A 25,216-nucleotide genomic window follows, 5' to 3' on the forward strand; every position below is an offset into this window, starting at 1 on the left:
ACATTAAAATGTAATTCCTGCAAAGCATTGTAAGTATACTGCTCAGAAACCTCACCTGTGGGTTCTGTATTGTTTGCATCTTAGGCCTGGTCTACACTAGGACTTCAATTCGAATTAACCGCGCACCCGTCCACACCAGGAAGCCATTTAATTCAACATAGAGAGCTCTTTAGTTCAAATTCTGTACTCCTCCCCGACGAGGGGAGTAGCGCTAAATTCAACATGGCTATGTCGAATTAGGCTAGGTGTGGATGCAAATCGAACTTAGTAGCTCCGGGAGCTATCCCACACTGCACCACTCTGTTGACGCTCTGGACAGCAGTCCGAGCTTGGATGCTCTGACCAGCTACACAGGAAAAGTCCCGGGAAAATTTGAATTCCTTTTCCTGTCTGGACAGTTAGAATCTCATTTCATGGTTGGACATCGGGGCGAGCTCAGCAGCACCGGCAGCAATGCAGAGCTCTCCAGCAGAGGAGTTCATGTAATCTCTGAATAGAAAGAGGGACCCAGCATACACTGACCGGGAAGTCTTAGATCTGATCGGTGTGTGGGGCGAGGAGTCTGTGCTTTCGGAGCTGCGCTCCAACAAACGGAATGCAAAGACCTACAGGAATGTCTCCAAAGCCATGAGAGACAGAGGATACAGGCAGATGCAACGCAGCGCTGCATGAAAATCAAGGACCCCAGACAAGGCTACCAAAAAATCAAAGCGGCAAACGGACGCTACGGAGCCTGCCACCACTGCCCCACCAGTGACCGTGGACTCTGACGATGGGACAGTGTCGACGGCCAGTTCCTCGGCGATGTTCACGGACGGGGAAGATGAGGAAGGGTTTGTGGAGGATGAGGCAGGTGACAGCGCTTACAACGCTGGTTTCCCCGACAGCCAGGATCTCTTCAGCACCCTCACGGAGATTCCCCCAACAACCCTCCCCGGCCGTTAACCCGGACCCTGAATCAGGGGAAGGATCAGTCGGTAAGTGCTATAAACATGTAAACTTTTATTATTAATGGAACAGGAATCTGAACTATGTGTATCATAGAATCATAGATCAGAAGGGACCAATATGATCATCTAGTCTGACCTCCTGCAAGATGCAGGCCACATTAGCCGATCTCCCCACTCCATTAGCAAGCGACCCCTGCCCCATGCTTCGGAGGAAGGCGAAAAACCTCCAGGGCCACAGCCAATCTACCCTGGAGGAAAATTCCTTCCCGACCCCAAATATGGCGGTCAGCTGAACCCCGAGCATGCGGGCAAGACTCTCCAGCCATACCCTCTGGAAAAAGGTTAAGAATAACATATCATTGACCCATTGTACTATTTACCAGTGTGGCACTTAATTAACCTATTGACTAAGCCCGGTATCCTATCATACCATCTCCTCCATAAACTTATCTAGCTTAGTCTTAAAGTCATGGAGGTCCTTCGCCCCCACTGTTTCCCTCGGTAGGCTGTTCCAGTATTGCACTCCCTGATAGTTAGAAACCTTAATTTCTAGCCTAAATTTCCTAACTGACAATTTATATCCGCTTGTCCTCGTGTCCACATTAGCACTGAGCTGAAATAATTTCTCTCCTTCCTGGTATTTATCCTCTGATATATTTAAAGAGTGTAATCATATCTCCTCTTATCCTTCTTTTGGTTAAGGAAAACAAACCGAGCTCCTCAAGTCTCCTTTCATATGACAGGCCTTCCATTCCTCGGACCATTCTAGTGGCCCTTCTTTGTACCTGTTCCAGTTTGAATTCATCCTTCTTAAACATGGGAGACCAAAACTGCACACAATACTCCAAATGAGGTCTCACCAACGCCTTATATAACGGGACTAGCACTTCCTTATCCCTACTAGAAATACCTCGCCTAATGCATCCCAATACCGCATTTGCTTTCTTAACGGCCACATCACATTGCCTGCTCATGGTCATCCTATGATCAACCAGGACTCCTAGGTCCTTCTCCTCCTCCGTTGCTTGCAACTGGTGCGTCCCTAGCTTATAACTAAAATTCTTGTTAGTCATCCCTAAATGCATAACCTTACACTTCTCACTATTGAATTTCATCCTGTTACTAATACTCCAGCTTACAAGGTCATCCAAATCTCCCTGGAGAATATCCCGATCCTTTTCCGAATTGGCAATACCTCCCAACTTGGTGTAAACTTTATCAGCCCACTCCTACTCTTGGTTCCCAGGTCAGCAATAAATAGATTGAATAAAATTGGACCCAAAACCGAACCTTGAGGAACTCCACTAGTGACCCTCCAACCTGACAGTTCCCCTTCAATACTACCCTCTGCAGTCTCCCCTTTAACCAGCTCCTTATCCACCTCTGGATTTTCATTTCAATCCCCATCCTTTCCAATTTAACCAGTAATTCCTCATGCGGTACCGTATCAAACGCCTTACTGAAATCTAGATATATTAGATCCACTGCATTTCCCTTGTCTAAAAATCTGTTACTTTCTCAAAGAAGGAGATCAGGTTGGTTTGGCACGATCTACCTTAATCCATGCTGTAAACTATCCCAGTTGCCATCGGCCTCCTGCAACCACTCTCTCTTTAAAATTTTTCCATGACTTTGCATACTACAGATGTTAAACTAACAGGCCTGTAGTTACCCGGTCACTTTTTTCCCCTTCTTGAATATAGGAACTACATTAGCTAATCTCCAGTCCAACGGTACAATCCCCGAATTTAGAGATTTATTAAAAATCATCGCTAACGGGCTAGCAATATCACTCGCTAGTTCCCTTAATATTCTAGGATGAAGATTATCCGCCCCCGATTTACTTCCGTTAAGCTGTTCAAGTTTGGCTTTCACCTCCGATACCATAATGTCTACCCCCATATCCTCATTCCCATCGGTCCCTGTATCACTATTCCTTAGCCCTTCATTAGCCTCATTGAAGACCGAGGCAAAATATTCGTTCAGATATTGTGCCATTCCAAGATTATCCCTAATCTCCACTCCATTCAAAGTTTTAAGCGGTCCCACTTCTTCTTTCTTGGTTTTCTTCCTATTTATATGGCTAAAGAACCTTTTGCTATTGGTTTTAATCCCTTCGCTAAGTCCATCTCCACCCTGCTTTGCCTTTCTCACTGCTTCCCTACACCCTCTGACCTCAATAAGGTAGGTTTCTTTGCTGATCCCTCCCATTTTCCAGTCCTTGTACGCTTTCTGTTTTTTCTTAATGACCCCTCTGAGACGCTTGCTCATCCAGCTCGGTCTAAAACTGCTACCTACGAGCCATTTTCCCTTTCTTGGGATACATGCCTCTGACATCTCCTGCAACTTCAACCTGAAGTAACCCCAGGCGTCATCTGCCCTTAGATCCCTAAATATGTTAGGCCAGTCTACTTCCCTAACTAGTCGCCTTAGTTTAGTAAAGTTAGCCCTTTTGAAATCATAAACCCTAGTCTCAGATGCACTATTGATTATCCTCTCATTTATTTTGAAACGAATTAGCTCATGATCACTCGAGCCAAGGTTGTCCCCTACAACTATTTCCTCAACAAGGTCCTCGTTGCTCACCAAAACCAGATCTAAAATGGCATCCCCCCTCGTCGGTTCAGCAATCACTTGATGAAGGAATTCATCAGCTATCACGTCTAGGAAAAGCTGAGCCCTATTATTGTTACTAGCATTTGTTTCCCAATCTATATCCGGGAAGTTAAAATCCCCCATGATCAAGCAGTTCCTATTAGTGTTTACCTCCTTAAAAACATTAAAGAGCTCTCTATCCGTCTCTAGGGTAGATCCCGGCGGTCTATAGCACACCCCAATCACTATCCCGGGTGAGGCTCTAGTAGTTTTCTTCCCCAATGTGACCATTGCCCAGACAGACTCCGTATTATCCATTGTATTGCTAGTTATTTCATTACATTTCACCTCATTATTGATATACAACGCTACTCCCCCCCCTTTACCTTTGCATCGGTCTTTCCTAAACAGCACATACCCTTCCATACCTGTACTCCAGTCATGGCTACTGTTCCACCATGTTTCGGTTATTCCTACGATATCCGGCTTCAATTCTCGGACCAAGAGCTCCAGTTCCTCCATTTTATTACCTAAGCTTCTTGCATTGGTGAACAAACATCCTAATTTTTGCTGTTGGGCTCCTCTCACTCTTTTCACCCAACTCGGTAGGGACACAGTACTACCAGCATGACCTGTAGATCTAGTATGTGTAAAGGAGGTCTCTATATATATATCTGGGGATAGAACAGAAATCCTCCTGGGAGATCTCCACGAAGCTCTCCTGGAGGTAATCGAAAAACCTCCGCAGGAGGTTCCTGGGGAGAGCTGCCTTATTGGGTGCTCCGTGGTAGCACACCTTTCCGCGCCAGGCTTTCATGAGGTACTCAGGAAGCATTGCCTCCCCGAGCACGGCTGCATAGGCCCCTGGTTTGTGCGGGCTTTCACGCAGCATGCGCTCTCTATCTCCTTCAGTGACCCTCCTCAGGGCGATCTCGCTCTGCGACTCCTGCATCTAATTAGGAAAATTACCATAATGTTACGCCTGGTCCAAAGTATTTTTAAAAAATCTCCGGACAGACGGCGTAGCAGAGAGTCGGCACGCTGCTGCGTGACAAGCGTAACGGAAAGCCAAAGAATCAAATGGACGCTCATGGAGGGAGGGAGTGGGGGGGAATGAGGACACAAGCTATCCCACAGTTCCCACTGTGTCCGAAAATCATTTGCATTCTTGGCTGAGCTCCAAATGCTTCTAGAGTCAAACACAGTGTCCGCGGTGGTTCAGGGCATAGCTTGTCAATGTACAGCCACCCCCCACCCCCAGAAGGAAAAGGGAAAGAAATAGTCTCTTGACTCTTGTAAATATCACCCTATGTGTACTGAATGCTGCTGGTAGACGCGATGCTGCGGCACTGTACTGTAGCATCCTTGCCCCCCCTCCCCCGCCTCATGGGTGACTGATGGTGCAAAATGACTGGTACCCGTCCTCATCATCAGCCTTGCGATAGATGGTGTAGTGCAATAGGACTGCTACCTGTCCTCGTCATCAGCCTATAAGTAGACGGCCTGCTAACCGTCTTCATCATAGCAACAGGGGGCTGAGCTCCATCAGCCCCCGCCCTTCATGTGTAAAGAAAGATTCTGTACTGCCTGGACTATCATAGCAGCTGGAGGCTGCCTTACCCTCATTTCATTTCCCTAACAAGTCACTGTTTCTTATTCCTGCATTCCTTATTACTTCAGCATACAAATGGGGGGACACTACAACGGTAGCCCAGGAAGGCTGGAGGAGGAGGGAAGCAACAGGTAGGGTTGTTGCAGGGGCACCCCCGTGAATGGCACGCAGCTCGTTATTCCTGCGGGATCTGACACAGAGCGGCTGTGCTCTGTAGTTCTCTGATGCACTAAAACCCTAGTACAGTTGCCCCATATTCTAGGCGGGACTGTTTCTATTTTTAAATACCATAAAGGAGGGATTGACTCGGGGAGTCATTCCCAGTTTTGTCTTTTGCGCCCCCGGCTGATCTCGGCCAGGGGCACCTATGACAACAGCAGAAGGTGTAGTGCAATAGGACAGCTACCCGTCATCACCTTGCCAATTTACATTGGCGTGGTTGATGGTGCAATATGGCTGATAACCATCTCTGCTGTCATGCAAAAGCAAATGAATGCTGCTGTGTAGCACTGCTGAATCGCCTCTGTCCGCGGCATCTAGTACACATATGGTGACAGTGACAAAAGGCAAAACAGGCTCCATGGTTGCCACGCTATGGCGTATGCCAGGGCAATCCAGGGAAAACGGGCTCAAAATGATTGTCTGGCGTTGCTTTCCCGGAGGAAGGAATGACTGACTACATTTACCCAGTACTACCCGCGACAATGAAATTTGCACCATCAGGCACTGGGATCTCAACCCAGAAGTGCAAGGGTCAGGGGACACTGCGATGGGGTGGAACAGGGGCAGAGTTTATGCTTTCAGGATTGCCTGCTGCAGGAGTGCGGACAAGATAGGTGCTGTGCATGGTGTTGTTCACAGACACAGACTAGACTGTGTTCATTGTTCGGAAAAATGTATCTTTGCAAGGAATTCACTACCTTTTTCCCATCACACAGCTTCGACTGTCTCCAGACCTGCCACAGCATCCCCCTCACAGAGGCTGGCAAAGATTAGGTGGCGAAAGAGAAAGACACGGGACAAGATGATCGCTGAAGTTATGGGGTGCTCCCGAGCTGAGGCGGCCCAGCAGAGCCAGTGGAGGGAGACCCTCTCTCTGTACCAGTGCTCACACAGTGAATGGGAGGAGAGGTGGCGTGAGGAAGACAAGCAGGCGACTCAAACGCTGCTTGGACTAATGAGGGAGCAAACGGACACGCTCTGGCGCCTTGTGGATGTTCTGCAGAACCGCAGCCAGGAGGACAGAGCGCCCCCCGCAGTGTCTCTGCAACCACCCTCCCCCGCCACAAAGTCCCATACCTCCCGTCACCCAAAGTAACCAGAAGGAGTGGCGCCGGGGCCGTGAAAACTGTCACTGCACCCCAGCAGAGTGCTCAAGTACCCAAAAGCTCTCATACCCTAATTTTTGAGAATTCCTTCCCTTCCTGACTCACCCTAGCCCCAATCCCAGTTTCATCCCCTGACTGTCTGGTTAATTATTAAAAATACTTTGCTGTTAATTACTGTTTCCCTCATGCTTTTTTACACAACGCTGCGTTTGAAGGGGGTGGGGAAGGGGGTAGGGTATTGCATAGGACAGTCACCTTTAGCAGGGTACAGAGACGGGGGCAGGATCAGCAGCAGGTCACACACACAGTGCAGTCAGTAGGCACCCTGGTCGGTATGGGAGGTGGTTTGCAGGTTCTGTGTGGGTGGGGCGGTACGTGACTTTGTAGCGGGGGAGGGTGGTTACAGATCTCATGCAACGGTCCCTGTCCTGGACCACAGAGCCATGCAGCAGAGGAATCTGTATCCGTCCTCCCCCGCCACAAGGCCACATAGCCCCCGCACACAGAGTCCCAAAAAGGAGGGATGGCAGGCTCCGTTGAAACAACCAGTCCGGCACTGCAGACCGCTCTAGGAGCAGGAGCCTGTCATTCCTCGAGTTTAGAGGTGGTCTTTACATCACCGCACACCCTACCCAGCATAGTCTGAGTCCCAGTTTCAACCCTTTAATGCAAAGTCATCAATAAAGAAACCTTTGTAAAGTTACAGTGGAACATGTATTTTATTTTTAAACGTGTGTTGGAAGTGGGGGAAGCAGGGTGGACGGGGTATGTAACTGCAGATGCTAGTCAACAGTCACTTGGTAAAGAAACAGGGGCAGGTTAGGCTTCTCTGTAAAGAAACTGAACAGTCACAGGTCACGCTGCTCGCTGGTACTTGAAGAGTTCCTTGTCGCTGTGCAAGGCGCCTGCATAGGGCTTCACGAGCCAGGGCATTAGCGGGTAGGCTGGGTCCCTGAGGATCACTGTAGGCATCTGCACATCCCCAAGAGTTATTTTGTGGTCCGGGAAGAAACTACCTTCCTGCAGGCGTCTAAACAGAGCAGAGTTCCTGAAAACACACGCGTCATGAACTTTGCCTGGCCACCCGACGTTGATGTTGGTAAAACGTCCACCAGTGCTCGCAGCACCATTGAAAAGTAGCCCTATTTCTCAGCAGCTGACTGTGGAAGAGGTGGACGATAAGGTGCGAGGAGTTGACAACGGCCATAACTGCAGCGGGCTCCGTGCTCGCGGTGCTGTGGCGCCCGTGCTGTCACTGAGCAGAAAAGTGCACGAACAGATTGCCCGCAGGCGCTTTCGGGGAGGGAGGGAGGGCGTGATTGACGGTTCAATGATGACAGTTACCCAAAACCACCCTCGACACATTTTTCCCCCAGCATGCATTGGGGGGAAATCCCAGAATTCCAATGGGCAGCGGGGAGTGCGGGAACTGTGGGATAGCTTCCCACAGTGCACCGCTTCCAAAGTCGACGCTGGCCCCGTTACTGTGGACTCTCACAGTTGAATTAGTGTATTTAGTGTGGATACACAAATTCGACTTCATAAGGTCGATTCCACAAATTCGACTTAAGTTGATTCGAAATAGTCTTGTAGTGTAGACATACCCTTATACAGCATTGAGTATCTTGTCTGCATTTGATAAATATTAAATAATTACTGATCTGCTGTAAAAAATAGACTGGAACATACCAGGCTTAAGTAGACAATATCAACTGTGTTGCAAAAACTTGAAATGTATGTTATAGTTATCCCTTTATATTACCTTCCTCAGTGACTATCCATAGGTGGCATGATAGTCTTGTGACTATAATCATTTGACAAGTTCGGTCTATGGACATCAGTCCATCTTTCTTGGCAAGTGTCTGTTTATAACCGGATGCCTATGTATTGGCTATCCTCATTGTCACTGGTGTCCATTACTGGCTATTTCTGCTCCAGTTCGCTACCATGTAACTGGACAGTAGCGTTGAATGGTACTATTGGACCATTATATACAATAATAGTATGATTTTCTGTTATAAGGAAGAATTGGATCCCATATTTTCTCTCTCTATATAAAATGTGCTGTGCATGTTTTTATATTGGACTCTCTTAAAATATCTTCCGCTTAATTTTTTTAAGCCTGCTGTGTTAGTCCAGGAAAATTTATTCAAAAGACAAAAATCAAGGTAAATTTTGGGTGGAGGACAGAATATAGCATAAGATGGAGTCCTGACTATTTTAGGCTTGCTTGCTCCTGCTGCAGGGAAGAGAATTAAGTGAGTCATCAGCTCTGTAAAAATGAATTTTGGCATGTTTAATCCCAAATGCTGGCTCCTCTATTTGTTGTCTATTTTGTGTGGTGCGAGATACTAACCAGACCTGGACTACCATGCCACTACTGAGGCAGACTGTGTGAAACAACAGAAAAGAAAAACTACCATACTGAGATGGGAAGGAATTGGCTGATCATTGTAAACTTTATTAATGGCTATATTGTAGCAATTGTCCAACATTTTTCATTCATAGAACTCAAAGTGCTTTATAAATTTGATTATCATCTCCATTTTACAGATGTGGGATATGAGGCACAGAAGATTGAAGTGACTTGTCCAAAATCAATGGTAGTTTTAGGACTAGAGCACATTAATGTTTTGGCTTGTGAGAGACATTTTAAAATGAAATGTTTTCAGAAGGACAAGCCTTTCCAAGTGGAAAAGAGGTATATTGTGTTTTTAGTGAGTTTATTTGTGTTTTGCCTGGACTTCCAAGGTTTTGCCTGGCTTATCTGAAATCAATTGTTTAAACTTTACAGGAGGCATAAACTTGCATATCCTTGGGGTGAAATCCCAATCTCACTGAAATCAGTGGGAGTTTTGCCACTAACTTCAGTGGGGCCAAGATTTCACCCTTGAACTTTTAAAGCAGACATTGTTTGCTGCTGTTCAAATCATGTGCAAACTGATTTATTGTTCTTAGACATTGTGTGGCCTATTCAACAAGTTTTACTTCTACATTAGTGATCATAACCAGATCTGCAGCTATCGTGCTTACATTGTGCAGAGGTAAACATAGTAGTACGGCACTTGGCAATGACCGAAAGCCATTTGACATCTCCATTTAAGATTGCAGGCTGCGTGTTGTGAGTTTAGTGGGTTTTTTTCTTTATTTCCTTTGTTTTCATTATCTAGGTTAGGTCAGGGTTTCTCAAACAGGGGTTGCCGCTTGTGTAGGGGAAAGCCCCTGGTGGGCAGGGCCAGGCCAGTGTGTTTACCTGCCCTGTCCACAGGTCCGGCTGATCGCAGCTCCCACTGGCCATGGATCGCTGCTCCGGGCCAATGGGAGCTGCTGGAAGTGGTGCGAGCTGAGGGACTTACTGACCGCCACTTCCAGCAACTCCCATTGGCCCAGAGCAGAGATCCATGGCCAGTGGGAGCTGCGATCAGCCAGACCTGTGGACAGGGCAGATAAACACATTGGCCTGGCCCACCAGGGGCTTTCCCTACACAAGCGGCGACCCCTGTTTGAGAAACCCTGGGTTAGGTGATAGTGTTTGGGGTGGGGCGATATTTTTACTGTCTCAAGTATTGGTTTTGCTATTCAAATCTATTGTGTTTTTGGAATTCTTGAGTTTAGTTGTTGGGTTTTCTTAGCTGTGCAGAGACTTTCAGGTTTGAATACCTTGGAAATAAAGATATTAACAACAATAACAGCATTTTGCACGTTTATAGTGCCATCCATCCAGGGATCTTTAAGTATTTCACTAACGCTAACAGACTGAGGCTCACAGCCACAAACTTTCAACCATAATGGTCAATTTATGTTTTCAAGGCTATTCTTGCAAGGAAAAAGGCCGGAGATGTGCTTTATTATTTAAACAACAATTAGATTAACTCTGACGCGTAGGGGTCCCAAATTAGGGAGAAACACATGGCTTTGTTTTGCCACCCCCCTCCCCCCACCACCCCCAATGCGGACTCTTAGGTTGAGAGATGATTATGCAAACCCCATTAGTAGCTCTGAAAATGGACAAACCAAATGTTTCTGGATCCAAGTCTTTAACATCTCTCTCTCCCATGCAGTAGTACAGTATTATTCAATGCTTTTGGTTAATCAGCTGTCCATAGACGGCTGGGATTCTCCTTTTGCCCCTGTTGTTGGCTTATATTTCTTTAACAGCCACCATGGGCCTGAGCCTGCCATTTACCTGAATAGAAAGAAAATCTCTTGCCTGAAAAGGGTTAGAGCAGTGATACTCAGACCCAGGAGCGGCACCAGAGTTTCTGGCGCCCTAGGCAGAATTCAGGGGGTGGCATTTTGTGCGCTCCCCACGGGAGTGTTTTAATATCATATGCTGCAAAGGGCTGCAGGAGATGCATTAAAGAGCCATTTGTGGCTCATGAGTTTCAGTCTGAGTATCACTGGGTTAGACAGATGTATGGGAGTGGGAGAAATGGGGCAGGAGAGTTAAAATTTGGGCCAGATTATCTGTTTCTCTGCACTTTGTGTAATCATTTACACTAGTGCAAACTGGGTACAAAATGCTGCCAAATAATAGTCACGCCATATGTATTTCAGTTTCTTGGCAGTTTTTGTCTTTGTTTGTACGATGTTGAGTTGTTTGTTACATTTACTAAAAGCAGTCCACCTAAAGCCAGAGCCTAATTCTGATACCTTTAGTCATGTTGAGTATACCTTTACTCCTTGAGGAGACTATTAGCAGATAAAATATTACTTGGTTTGAATAAAGGCACCCAAATCTGGCCTCAAGAATGGAGCATGTTAGTCTGAAGTTGCCAGCGGGAGATTATTTGGGCTCAAGACGATATTCTGGGGCAATTATACAAGAGTCATTTTTTATTTTGTGTAGCAGGAAACCAAGATACCTACACAAGTTGGGGAATGATTAGCCACAGCTCTTCTTATCTGGAGGAACTATATGGCTGTTGCACTAGCCTTTTCAGTTAGTCAGCTATAATGTACTATATCATTATGCAGAACTCAAAAATAGCATTGCACAGTGTCATTGGGAGACTGTGAAATTATCAGCCTTGTAACAGTATTTTATCTTGAGTCACCTGGTATGGCTAGTCCCAGAGATGTTTTGCTGTCTTCAGCAAAATAATTTTTTCTGTGATCTGAGTAGTTTAAATGCAGAGGAGGGGTCTAAATCATCTTCCAATGTGCATGTGGCATAGGCCAAAAATACACACCTTCAGGGACCAGCTTCTTGGGAGTTGCAGGTACTGCCAGATTCCTTTTCTTTTAAAGAGTAGCATCCTTATGTGTGGTATGTTCTCTTCTGTTTCAGGGAGGAACAAAATCCTCATCTTCTTTTAAAGTAAGATGTTCTACCAACCACTATTCATTTTGTCTTCATTGTCTAATGGAGGTCAGAGCAGGGTCAGTTCATGATGTGTCTGCAGTTTCCTTCATAGTCCAAGATTTTTGGAATTGCGTCAATGACAATATGATTGATGTTCTATCAGCAGTTGGTGGAGGGGAATTTATAGTGTTTATGCAGTGTCTGATGACGGAGTCAGCAGGCCTGGTCTTTCAAGATCTGTGAAGTATTTCGAAAGTATATGCTTAGAGTCATAGGTCCCATCATTTAGTCCTGGCTGACTGCTTTAGCATTAGTATTTCCAGAAGGGTTTACCAGTGTCTGGTGATCAGTAATTATGATTAATAGAGCAGAATACAAGGATGGATAAAAGCATTCACCACCCCACACTCCAGCCAAAGCTCATCTTGCTATCTACAAATCTTTATTTATTTTTGTCATCTGACTGGCTTCCGCTTGAAAGGGCTACAACATGACGACGATCCAGCTGGATTTATTTGAGTCATCCTAGCTGAAAATCAGAATGCACGTACATTAGCCACAAGTTCTGTGTAAAAAAGTAGTGCTAAAGTCCAGCAATGCTATGCGTTCAGCCAGATTAGATGTTATGCCTTCAAATGCCTCCAATCATCCATGCAAGCACCTTGTCTTGTTTTATAAATAATTTAAATGGAGCAGTCAAAGTTGGAAATTGTAAGAGGAGACACAAGCAGGAACTGGCATACGAATGGTTAGACATCTGCAACACTGCCGTGTTATTGTCATCTTGATTGCTTTGACTTTTACAAGTTCTAGGCTGACACTTTTGTCTGAAAATATATGTTCATAAATGCATTTTTCCTTGTCTGATGTTGCATTCTGTTTTCAGATGTTCTAGGATACACTTAAGTGCTTAATTGTGTTTTTTTTGGCATATGGTTCCATTGACAAGAATGTTGCTGAGTAATTTAATTACTTTCTCTCTCCCTCATTTACCTCTGCAGTTTTTGTTGAATAAGGTGTTCCTCACTTTCTGTCCTAAATTATTATTGTAGCGTTTACATCCACTGTTAAATAGTTCCCATGTTTCCACCTCGTAGTGTTTCCATAATGTACAATTATAAAGTATGTTGGGATCTTTCTGGGAGGAATGTCGCACTATACGTAATATTTTATTAATATACTTCGTAGCTGGCACTTTGTTTTAGACTAAATTGTATTATTATTAATACCTAGCTCCAGGACAGCATTTTTTTTCACCAGTAGATATCAAAGTGCTTTACAAAGGAGGTCAGTATCATTCTCCTCATTTTATAGATGGGGAAATTGAGGCACAGAGTTGAAATGAGTTGCCCAAGGTCATATGTCAGGCTAGCGGCAGAGCCAGGAATAGAAGCCAGGTCTCCTGAATCCCAGTCCCATGCTCTGTTAGACCACACTGCTTCCCATTTGCAATTCAGCAACACTATGACAGCCGTCCTTGTGGCTGATCCCTTTTGACTGCTGGGCAGTGACAAGTAGTGTGAGCTAAATCTAGAGGTAGACTAGTTTTAAAATGAATGAACCTCCTTGAGGTAGAAAAAATTGGAATGAACTGGAACCTGATTCATTTAGCACCAAGTAGTGAATTCCATTTAAAGTCCTTTGACTGTTGCACCATTTACTCCACCCCCTGACACACATAGGTACCATATTCCCTGGTCCATGTTCAAAAATCATGAATCAAGCCCTCAAAAATCCTGAGGTTAAAGCAATGTTGGTGGTCTGTGGGAGGGAGCTCTTTTTAGTGTTCACTCACTTTACACTTTTTCCACAACTAGGAGGGCTAAACATGTCATGGGGTTTAGAAATGAATGCTGAAATTGTCATGCTGTCTCTTGAATTTAGCACCTGGCGTTTTAAGAAAAAAAGATTAGTCATGATAAAATCATGAAATTTAGCAACACTGCAGATACGGCCTGATCCAAAAACCCACTGAAATCCATGAAAGACTCCCGTTGACTTTGATGGGAATTGATTCTGGCCCATAGGCAGACATACAAATGAGGTTCAACTCATTCCTCATGCTGAAAAGTTTAAATCTGTTACACTGTAGAATCATCTAATGCTTAACCTGAGTTTCATTCCGTGTAATTGTAGTGTAAATAAACTCCATTTAACTAGTCACTCACTTGTAAATAGAGAGGATGCATGTGACTTGTAATTTACTCTTGCAAACATGTTGTATAAGAATTGTAAGGGATTGTATAGAAATTTAGAAGAGCCATATAATTCCTGGCTGCTTTTTTTTAAGGGTAGACACATTTGGTAAGTTCAAACACCAGAACAAAAGCTAATCTTCAGTTATGAAAAATCATCAGTGTTCTGATTCTGGATTGGCTGTTTTTAGAAATAAAAATGTTAATCTACATTTTAAAAAATTGTAATTTTATCTGGTTACTTCTGATGCTTTTCCTAATTCGGCCCAAATCTTATGTACTTAACTGAGATGGGCAATTGGCAGTTCTACAGCCAGAAAGGGGATTTGAGCACCCTGTTTTTCAGCTTTGCCTGCAGTGCAGTGAACTTGAGAGTTCCTGCATTCGCTTCAGGAACAGCTTACATAACTTCAGACATGCCAGTAATACACTGTGCTGTGAAATAGTCGCTTGCTTGCTTGCTTGCTGTCCTCTCCCCATCCCCCAGAGGGATTGCATCATTTGCCTACTCTACACAGACCAGGCTGCAAAGGAAAGGAAAGGAATAAATCAACACACTTCTTCTCATCAAATAAACCTTTGTTGTGTGGTCTTGTATAGAGAAATTTACATTCCTTCTACCCAAACCACTTTTAAGGGTTTTTTTCCCTTTTCTTTTCAATAATTCTTTTTTAAAAAGCTTCCCAGATAACACATGTATTCTGTCAGAGTAAACTTAACAGGACAGATTTTCAAAAATGTGTCAGAGTTCTGAAAATATACTTTCAAATATACAAATATCCAACATTTAAAATTAAAGTTTAAAAATCATTTCTTCACTTATTTACTATAGATGCCACAATTGGAGTTGGATTTCTTCAGGACCTGAAGAAGAGCTCTCTGGAGCTCAAAAGCTTGCTTGTCTTACAACAGAAGTTGGTCCAATAAAAGGTATTACCTCACCAACTTTGTGTCTCTCATATCCTGGGACAGACACAGCTACATCAACACTGTAAACAACAGTTTCTGTGGTATGCATCTAGAATATCTCCATTGATTTCAGTGGAGGAACTCTGGATTCATGTAGTGATCAGTAAGAACAGAATCTGGCTTGATGCAACTAAAAACTGCAGAAGTATAGGAAAATGGTCTGCTCTTGCTGCTAGCAATATCGGCCTTAGCAGAAGAAACTCAAAGCAATGAAGTCATATTCTGGCAGGCAAAAAGATTTTCAGATCTCCTTTAATGCTGTGATGTATGGAGCAATGGTTATGATCACTGTTTCATTTATATAAGCTAATTTTCACCAAGGAATACCTCATTTTCACTTATTTTTTGATGTTTTTCTGTATTGGGTAAGATGGCCTTTAATTTTCATTTATTGCTTTTTAATGTAATTGCTCCAAAGTAAAAGCTGTGTTGGGATTTTTGAATCTTCTGGATGGTTGCTGATACAGTAGGTATCGTATGGGATGTATGCATATAAAAATGACCCTTGAGCTTGTCAATTTCTTTATACTTGAATCTTGCATCATTTTTCAAGATGACAAGGTTAGGTTTAAAAACCTATTACAAGAGAAATTTATTTATTTTAGCTAAAATCCTAAATCAAGAAGTAAGATGCTCTGTAGCTTTCATTCAAGCTACAAAACACGCTGTGTTTGGAGGAAGAGCAGATGTAGCATAGTTTTAGTTTCTTAAGGCATTGGCTGACGCAATCGATCCCCTGTACAGTGCTACGGAGGCTGCTGCATCAAGATTTGTATTTTAAAATGTGTTCTCCTTCAGGACATTTCCCTCCACAGAGCCACGCCATAGAAGCTGCATGCTCAGGTAGGGGGATCTGTGGCAGACAATACATAGAAGAGGAATTACATGAAGTAAGCTGACACCCTTTTTATTGAATGAAATCTGTTGTTGATACTTAGGGCTAGATCTTTCCATCTGATGCACTGTGATGGGAAGAGGGTGTATGTAGAAACAGATGGTTAGGATCTTTCTTTACTGATCATGAGAACCCTAGAAAGGAAGAGACAGTGAACATGGTGGATGACATGCTGTGGCCCAAGGGGATACGATGTACTCCTTTTCAGAGCCACAGCAAATTCTCTCCACCATATGACAGCTATCTTGCTCCCCAACCCCCTTAGTGTCATCCAGGGCAGGATTTGACCTTCAGTTTTCTCCAAACAGGATCACAGAAGCCTCCACTAGGTCCTAGACTTGTGGCTAGATTCATCCCCACAGATCCCCACTGAGTTCAACAGGGCTTTGCAGCTGAGGGATCTGGTCCTTGGATTCTAAAAGGAAGAATGTACCTAAATGGTATCCAAGGTCATTCCTAAGGGCTTGATCTTGAGAGAATTTAGTCATTTCCTGTGAGATTTTGAGTTTGCAGTTCTAAATTATTTTCACATTCAGACAGACCCAGCTTTGACACACACATTCTGTCTCCCTTGAAAAGTTTTGTTTTGTTTTGTTAATTTCAGCAGCCAAAAATTGTATAAAGCAAACACAAACAGAAACCCCAAACCTAATTGAAATGTGTTTCTGAACTTAGTTTCATATTTTGAGAAAATTTGCCTCAATTTAAAGTAACCATCAGGTTAAAAATTATATTTAAAAATCCTTATCTCTGGTACAAGTAATAGTTTAGATGATTAAAAATGAAAAGATTTTAAAATAATGTATTTACTTTGTAGTTTTTATGCTTTTAATTGATTAATGTATTTGATAGTTTTTCTCTCTCAGCTTGGACAATAATTATGCTAGTCGGTTTCATTTTTATGCATAGTCAATTTCATGTTCCTATTTCTAGGTACAAAAGAACACCAATATTTGTGTTGCAAGGTTTTAGGGGCCAAATTTGACTTGTCAGTCCTAGTAAGAGTAGGCTTAAAAATATCTATAGGCAAATATATCTTGCTTGCATGAATGATTTATGTCCTCAAGAATTTGGCTTACAACATGGATAGCACAAAGAAGTAAGCCAAAAGGCTCTACTGTGTTGAAAGAAAAGACATTTATGGTATTTTACATTTGACTTTCGCTTGTGTAAAATAAATGTTCTAGGGGAAAGAATTATTGCAATATCCTTTGCATTTAGTTCACCTTGCTGAGAAGGGAAGTGTTTACTAGAGAAAACATCTGGATTGTATTGTTTTTTAATTCATTGTGGACTGCTTGATGGAATCTGGAACTACTTACCATGACACAGCCTTGCAGTACCCTATGCAATAAAGAGAGCCAAATTCTGGACTGGCTAACTTGAGCGCTTAAGGATGTTATGGTCCTTCTATTGTTGTGAGACATATTAGAACATCCAAATATTTGTGATGTACCTTAAGTTGTCTCTTTGTCCATGTTAATATCCCATAAAGTAAACAGGCTGCAAACTGATTTGTTAGGACTAGAAAGAGGTCACCAAATTTGGCTAAAAAAAGTATGGACCTGAATCCAGATTGTGAACCCTTTTTTGCAGAAAGGTGTTTGGGAGTGGGGCGTATGTTTAAGTAGATGACCCTCCTCCAGGCAAGTGTACTTACTAATTTTTTTTTAATCCACATTACTCTGATTGTCCCAGTTTTCTCAAGGACCATAAAATGAAAAGCTGACATTCCAGGAAAGTTCATTCATTGTAATTTCTCATTCAAATTTGTCAAACTAAGAAATCTGGATTATTTGGATAAAAGTTCATGTTTTCAGAAGTTTACCCAAACCTTCTGTGTTATTGAAACTGAATTTTCCAAGTTCTAATGACTTTGTTTTGAGGAAATAAACAGCAATATAAAGCATATGATCTGCAGCTGCTGGAGTCCACAAAAGTGCTAAAATCTTTTCAGCTTCATTTTCATTATAGTTTTAAAATAACACCCACATGTGCGAGAATACACCATAAATGCACAGCAATTTTCAACAAAACAGGCTGCATTCATCCCTCTCACACCACTGAAGTCTATGGAATTTCATCAGGGATGAATTTGGTCTAGTGTATGTAATCATCCTATTGATCTAGCTAATAAGTCTCTTGGTAAGATATGGTATCCAATATTCACTTTCTCCTCGTGTTCCCATCCTTTTATGGCTTAAGATTCTACTGGGTAAGGTTTCCTCATATATCTTTGCTGTTGGAAATGGTATTTGCCTGTACATACAACCCCTGATGTCAGAGTGCTAGCAGTATTAATACACAGAAATCTTTATTCTGAAGCAGTTATGTTGTGCGCATAGCAACCTTGTGTGATACAAAGCCACAAAATCAAGGAATGAACAGTTAAGCCTCCTAATAGTACGTATCTGCTGCTTCTTCCTCCCTCTGCAAGTTCGCATCTTTCTAGTACCATGACTATTGTACCTTCTGCAGGGTATGCAACTCAACCTTAATGCTGCCTCCCTTTTTGCCTTTCTCCCCATGTAGTCCTTTATTAGATTATTCTTCTCCCTCCACACCCACACCCCCGCTATTATTAGCTGTGGCTGTTAGGTGCAATAGTAGGTTGCACTGGGAGAGGATACTTCACTAACAGGTTATGTGCAGGTGGGCAGCGAAAGGGGGTGACAGAAGGCTGACTTCCCTAGGGATGGAGAGTTAAGGATACATTGCATGGTCTGCATGAGGCATGATGGTTGTGTTAATAGCAAAGTGTGTAATTTTAGGTGGAGGAGTAGATGATATGTGCTTTTAGGTGGCTTATCTTTTCATTTCCTTTTTTAATCAGGAATTCTGTATGTAAGCAACCCTAACCTTAATTTTCTATTTTGTTATTGGTTTACTGGCTGTGAGAGGGTGTGGGTAGAAGTACAGCTGCTGATAGAGAATGCAGCTGCACATGAATCCTCCTCCGCTGTAGGACAGTCAGACAGAAAAGGGCCTATATCAACAAATAAGGCATGCATCTGGCCAGCCGCCATCAGCCAGTTGGGCTTGCATGCACAGTGCCTACACCTACAGCATGAATCATGATTAAAAATTAATCTAAATGTAACTTTAAAAAAAAAACCCTACCTTTTGCACCAGAGTCCACCTTTCTGTCAATTTTTGTATAGACAAAGATTTTTGAAGAGAGCTTGGTCAACAAGGGAAAAATTCAGATAGAGCCTAAGTTCAAAGACTATTTTAAAAAAATGAATAGAAACCAAACAAAAATGACACAGAAAATTCAAAGGGTATAAAAAATTATCCCTGTATGACACTTCACACTGAATAAGCCACCTACTTCTAAAGAGACAGGATTTTGTGTCCTATTTTAAACCCATTTTAGAACACACCTCTAACTACAAAGTCACTACCTGCCTTCTCCACAATAGAAGTACTGCCTTGGAGTGCACAGTTGCCTGGAGCCCTCCCTTTGGTATCTTCCAATGCCTTAAATGGTGACCAGGTTAAAAGGAGGCTGCCATAAACACTTACGTGTTGGAGAGGAACCTTCTAAATATTAATAAACAAAATGCAGCAGTCTGACATGCTGTCTAAATTTAAAATGTGTGCTGTGTGGATGTGTTGAAAGAGATGTCATCTTTGCAGTTTTGTAAGGGGTGGAAACGGAACATTTTAAAAGCTCTTTACAGTGTTATAGGTTCAAGTCCCAGTTATGCATAGTACTTAAGAACAGGCCCAACTTCAAGCACATGAGTAGTCTTAGGACGTGTATTCCTGTTTTCGTACATGGAAAGTAGTGCCACAAAATGGCCAAAACATGGCTTGAGGATTCATAGATTTTTAAGGCCAGAAGGGACCTCTGTGATTGTCTGGTCTGGCCTCCTAAAGATGATATTGCACCATGTTACTAAATCATAATAGAGCCTTGTAAAGTCCAAGGCTATAGCAGAAATCTGCAACATAGTTAAAACATTTCAGTTCTGTCTACAGCGGCAGGACCAAACAACATGGCAGTGTTTGTGATGTACATAAGACTGGAGACAACTGCAGATATTTGAGTCAGGATATCTGTGTGTTTCTTTATGATAAAAGACTGCAGTTCCTGGGCAGTGATGGATCAACTCTTTCTGTTGCCTTGGGCTAAAACAAAAACAAAAAAACCCCCAAAACGCTGCCTCCTAGCCTGCTCCACTGAAGGGCAGGAAGTAAAACTCTCTCTCTCTCTCCCCATACCTCTGTATCTTGCCTAGGCTACTGGAACTGAATTCAGCAATCAGGCACAACTTCAAGTATCTGAAAAAATGCATTGGACAAATGATCAGAGAGCAACCAGTGGGCCATAACAAAACACATGACTGTGAGTAAAATTAAAAAGTGAAAAATGTCATGGATAAGAAATCTGAGTTCCTTTTCTCACTCTTTGGCTCTTAGATATTGAAGTTTGTTTATTGTTGCCCCAGGCCTTACTCTATCTGGACCACCAGGTTAAGGCACTAAGCATAAATATGTCTTGCAGGTTAGAATCAACCTTGTATCTTGTCCTCTCCCCCTGCATAACATTAATGCAGTCTCTGTTAGCAAATGCTATTGACCTGTATGACAGTCCAGTGATTACAAGACTGATATTTATTTTGTCCCTTCACTGAAAAAGGAGTAGCATGTTTAACTGTCTTTATAAATCACATATCCATTTCCTGCAAAATGTTTTTCTTACAAGTTTCTGGTCTGAATTTTAATAAGATTGAGGGTTGTTTATTTAGTGTAAAAAGTGGTGTGTTTCATTTTAATAATCAGTTTCACTAGAAAAGCACTCTGGCTTATGAGAAATAAAACAGATTATCATGTTATCATTATCACGATCGCCAGAGGAATGTGATCAGGAACAGTCAGCATGGATTCACCAAGGGCAAGTCATGTCTGTCTAACTTAATTGCCTTCTATGATGAGATAACTGGGTCTGTAGATGAGGGGAAAGCAGTGGATGTTTATTCCTTAACTTTAGCAAAGCTTTTGATATGAGCTTCCACTGTATTCTTGCTGGCAAGTTAAAGAAGTATGGGCTGGATGAATGGACTAAAGGTGGATAGAAAGCTGGCTAGATCGTTGGGCTCAACGAGTAGTGATCAACGGCTCCATGTCTAGTTGCAAGCCAGTATCAAGCAGAGTGCACCAAGGGTCGGTCCTGGGGCCAGTTTTATTCAATATCTTCATTAATGATCTGGAGGATGGCGTGGACTGCACCCTCAGCAAATTTGCAGATGACACTAAACTGGGAGGAGTGATATGCTGGAGGGTAGGGATAGGATACAGAAGGACCTAGACAAATTAGAGGATTGGGACAAAAGAAACTTGATAAGGTTCAACAAGGACAAGTGCAGAGTCCTGCACTTAGGACGAAAGAATCCCATGCACTGCTATAGACTAGGGACCGAATGGCTAGGCAGCAGTGCTGCAGAAAAGGACCTAGGGGTTACAGTGAACGAGAAGCTGGATATGAGTCAACAGTGTGCCCTTGTTGCCAAGAAAGCTAATGGCATTTTGGGCTGTATAAGTAGGGGCGTTGCCAGCAGATCGAGGGACGTGATCATTCCCCTCTATTCGACATTGGTGAGGCCTCATCTGGAGTACTGTGTCCAGTTTTGGACCCCACACTACAAGAAGGATGGGGAAAAATTTGGGAAGAGTCCAGTGGAGGGCAACAAAAATGATTAGGGGGCTGGAGCACATGACTTATGAGGAGAGGCTGAGGGAACTGGGATTGTTTAGTCTGCAGAAGAGAAGAATGAGGGGGGATTTGATAGCAGCTTTTACCTACCTGAAAGAGGGTTCCAAAGAGGATGGATCTAGACTGTTCTCAGTGGTACGAAATGACAGACCATTACTCCTTGTTCTCAAGTTGCAGTGCGGGAGGTTTAGGTTGGATATTAGGAAAAACTTTTTTTCACTAGGAGGGTGGTGAAGCACTGGCATGGGTAACCTAGAGAGGTGGTGAAATCTCCTTCCTTAGAGGTTTTTAAGGTCAGGCTTGACAAAGCCCTGGCTGGGATGATTTAGTTGGGAATTGGTCTTGCTTTGAGCAGGGGGTTGGACTAGATGACCTGCTGAGTCCTTTCCAACCCTGATATTTTAGGATTATTGTTGTAGTCTAACTCCTTTACTGTCTAGCCCACCAATGGATAATAAGCCTCACAGGATGTAACAAATAAGTCGTTTTGATTTATGCCAGCAAGTGAAGACTCGAGATGGCTGAGTTTCATTCCACAGTTCAGAGTCCCTTTAAGTTTTGTTTTAATGACTTAATTTCTTGCGAGTGACATTTGTCCTCTTGCTATATTAAAGTACGGTAACCTTTTTTTCTTCGAGTGATTCCAGGTTTTTGCCATGAGTGGTTTCTGAATTTCACATTGATCAGACAATGAATTTGCTGGTATTTTTTCCAAAGCTCCATATTAATAAGGGGGAAACTGTTTTACATACTTTGGATGCAAGAAGAGCTCTTATGTATTATTTCAACAGAAGAAAAAGTTTTTTAAAATCTAGATAATTTCTGTTTTATGCTAAGAATCAAACAGGTTATTCTGTGTCTTCCCACACTGTTTCTAGATGGATTGAACAATGAATTGTTCAATGTGACATATTAGCAGAAGTTCCTGTACCTATAATGATTTAATCTCATTCTATCAAAGCTGTGGCAGTGTCTTTTGGAGCAACAGTAATTAGAAGTCTGAAGGCCGATTAGAAGAATAACAAGCAACTATACTGTGATCAGTGGAACTGGAGTCAGAGGGCCCGTGTTTCCTGGAGGACTGTTGTTGAGAGTACATGAGTGGAACAGGGAATGTGGAGAGTAAGGCTGGAAACAACTCAGCCATAGACCGTGCACAGGTTTTAATGAGGTTTTACTTGTTCAACCTGCATTCAACCTTGTTAACCTGCATTTGGCCTCCCACTTTGCAAATGAAACAATATGCTTAATAAGTTAACTGAACTGCATGTGGTGGAGAGAATCTTCTAGACTCTTCCACCCAACCCTATCTCCAAAATTCTGACAGGATATCAAGTGACAACACAGTCAATCAGTGAAGTGTCATTATTATTTATTTGTAATACTGTAGTATCTAGAAGCCCTAATCAAGGACCAGAACCCCACTGTGCTAGGTGCTGTACAAACACAGAACAAAAAGACAGTCCCTGCCCCAGGAGCTTACAGTCTAAGTAAAAGACAAGAGATGGATAAAGGCAGATGTGGAGTACAAGGAAACAATGAGACCGTATTGGCCAGCGTGATGAGGCAATGGTTTTAGTGCACCAGTGGTCTAACTGTTGTCAGGTTTTTTGTAGGCTTCATGGCAGAGGAGCGTTTTGAAGGAGGATAATGAGGTAACTTTATAGATGTTTATGGGGAGTGCCTCCCCAGCGTGAGGGGCAAGATAGGAGAAAACCAAGAAGATGCTCATTTGGAAATTTAAACCAGTGGGCAATGGAGGGTGGGATCATGGGCTGATCAGAGATGGGAGTCAACATCTCAGTAGTGAACAAGAGATGATAGGCAGAGTGGGAGTAGCAACATTATCGGAGAATATATTTGGCTACCCACCTGAAAACAAGGATAATGCTTCTCTGCTCCCCTTCGAGGAGTGTTTATGACTATTAGTTAATATTTGCTTAGTACTTTTAAATATGTCAGTGTTATAGAAATGCTTAGTAATAGTATCCCTATGAACTCTGTGGCAGACATGACATTAGCAGAATTGGAATACTTTTTCCTGGCAGACCCTTTCCTTAGTCCATACACCGCATATATCGGGAGCCAGTGTCATGCACTCCCTCCTGATGGCTAGTGACTGGCATGCAAGTTAACCTGAACAGCCAAAAGTAGAGAGAAAATTGAGCTAACCAGCCCCTTTCTCCACCTCAAACAATAAATCCAATAACCCTGCTCCTTGAATTGATTCTGTGTCATAGATTAAAGTGTGAGTATTTGTGTTTATTTTGAGAGAGAGATAATTGGGATCACTTTTACCATGTCATCTGAAAATAACCTCACAGTATCCCTCTTGTCCTTTGATTGAGACACCTTGAAGATACCTTATTGATTGTGTCAAGCTGTGGAAAACCCACCAGTATGGAGTTAATTTCCTTTCTCATGATGGTTAGATGTAAAAATACTAACACAGTACCCAAATCTCACGAGGATAAGACTCCTTTTGATTTTTTTTAAACAGAGGAAGTAGCAAACCCCCTGATCCTATCACTTCCTGAAACCTGCTTTATTTTTTGCTTGTGTATTACAAATAGGAAGTTTTATGGTCCAGAAGTTCTTGCTTTATGAACTGAGTTGTCCATTTTGTAACCATGTGTTTGGATCTGAAAGGCACAAGCTTAATAATTTTATTTATTTTTCCATGAATGCCACTACAACCAGGTTTTTGGTTTGGAAACAGAATTGAAGTAAATGACCAAGAGTTGTTAATGCTTCTGCTTAGATAGAAGGCTTAGAATGTGCATATTCAATCTCTAAAAGTTAAATAAGAGCTTTGAATGAGCCATTAATTAACTTTATTCGTTCTTTTTACTGGAAGTCTGGCTGTTGAAACCCTTTTAAAGTTCAGTGATGTCATCTTTGCTAAAAACATATTTTTTTTCTGGGCAAAATGGTGCTAGCAGATCATGACTCGTCTAAATGAAAAATAGGAATTTCTATCTGGAAAAAGCTTCCAATATATTACCAGAAATATTTATGTCCCCGTAAAGCTGGCCACTCTTAACAAACCAAATGATCAGCACGTGGAAAAAATAACCCACAAGAGAAGGCTAACGTAGTAAAAATGTTAGAAAGGGCATTCAACCTGCCTTTGGTAAGGGCTACAGAATGATTCTGGTGGACATCCTTGGAGATGGAGTTCCATGAGCAAGGGCTTTGAACTGGGAAACCTCTGTCCTTAGCCTTGTCAAGATGGCACCATGGGACAGAGAACATGGGCAATGTAACAATTCTCAATTGCTTTAGAGGGACATGAAGTGACAGTTGTGGCTTGAGGTAACTCAGGATATTAAGGTGAAGTGGAATGATAATTGTTTCAGTGCACTTTAGTGTTGGATCATGTGTTTCGGCTTAATCCATTATACAGATAGGGACCAGCCTCAAAGATTCAAGCTTTCTCAAAGTTCTGGGGTGTTTGGATTGTAAATTATTTTTTGATGCTGTATATACTTCCGGTGTCTAAAGATAAATTTTTTATTACCATTAAACTGAGTGAAACCAACTTAACCTTTTGTATATTGGATGTATGATTGTGTAGACTAGGTCACCATTGATGTAGACAGGAATCCGTTCTTTTTTTTAATACCTCATTTGCAATAAATGCACCTT

The 25,216-nt window shown here is 42.6% G+C and overlaps 1 long non-coding RNA gene across 18 annotated transcripts in view; it reads left to right on the forward strand.

Moving 5' to 3' along the window:
- Positions 1-25,216, forward strand: part of LOC120400774 — a 276,808-nt gene that overhangs the window by 216,619 nt on the left and 34,973 nt on the right. For 12 of the 18 annotated variants that reach the window (XR_005596069.1, XR_005596062.1, XR_005596063.1 and 9 more), the window contains 2 exons: positions 14,818-14,915; positions 20,094-20,200. This is a non-coding gene — a long non-coding RNA (uncharacterized LOC120400774). The remainder of the gene's footprint in view (positions 1-14,817; positions 14,916-20,093; positions 20,201-25,216) is intronic. The other 6 variants (XR_005596072.1, XR_005596060.1, XR_005596071.1 and 3 more) reach the window with 1 other exon arrangement.

The sequence above is a fragment of the Mauremys reevesii genome, linkage group 3 (assembly GCF_016161935.1).
Source record: "Mauremys reevesii isolate NIE-2019 linkage group 3, ASM1616193v1, whole genome shotgun sequence".
NCBI lineage: Eukaryota > Metazoa > Chordata > Testudines > Geoemydidae > Mauremys > Mauremys reevesii.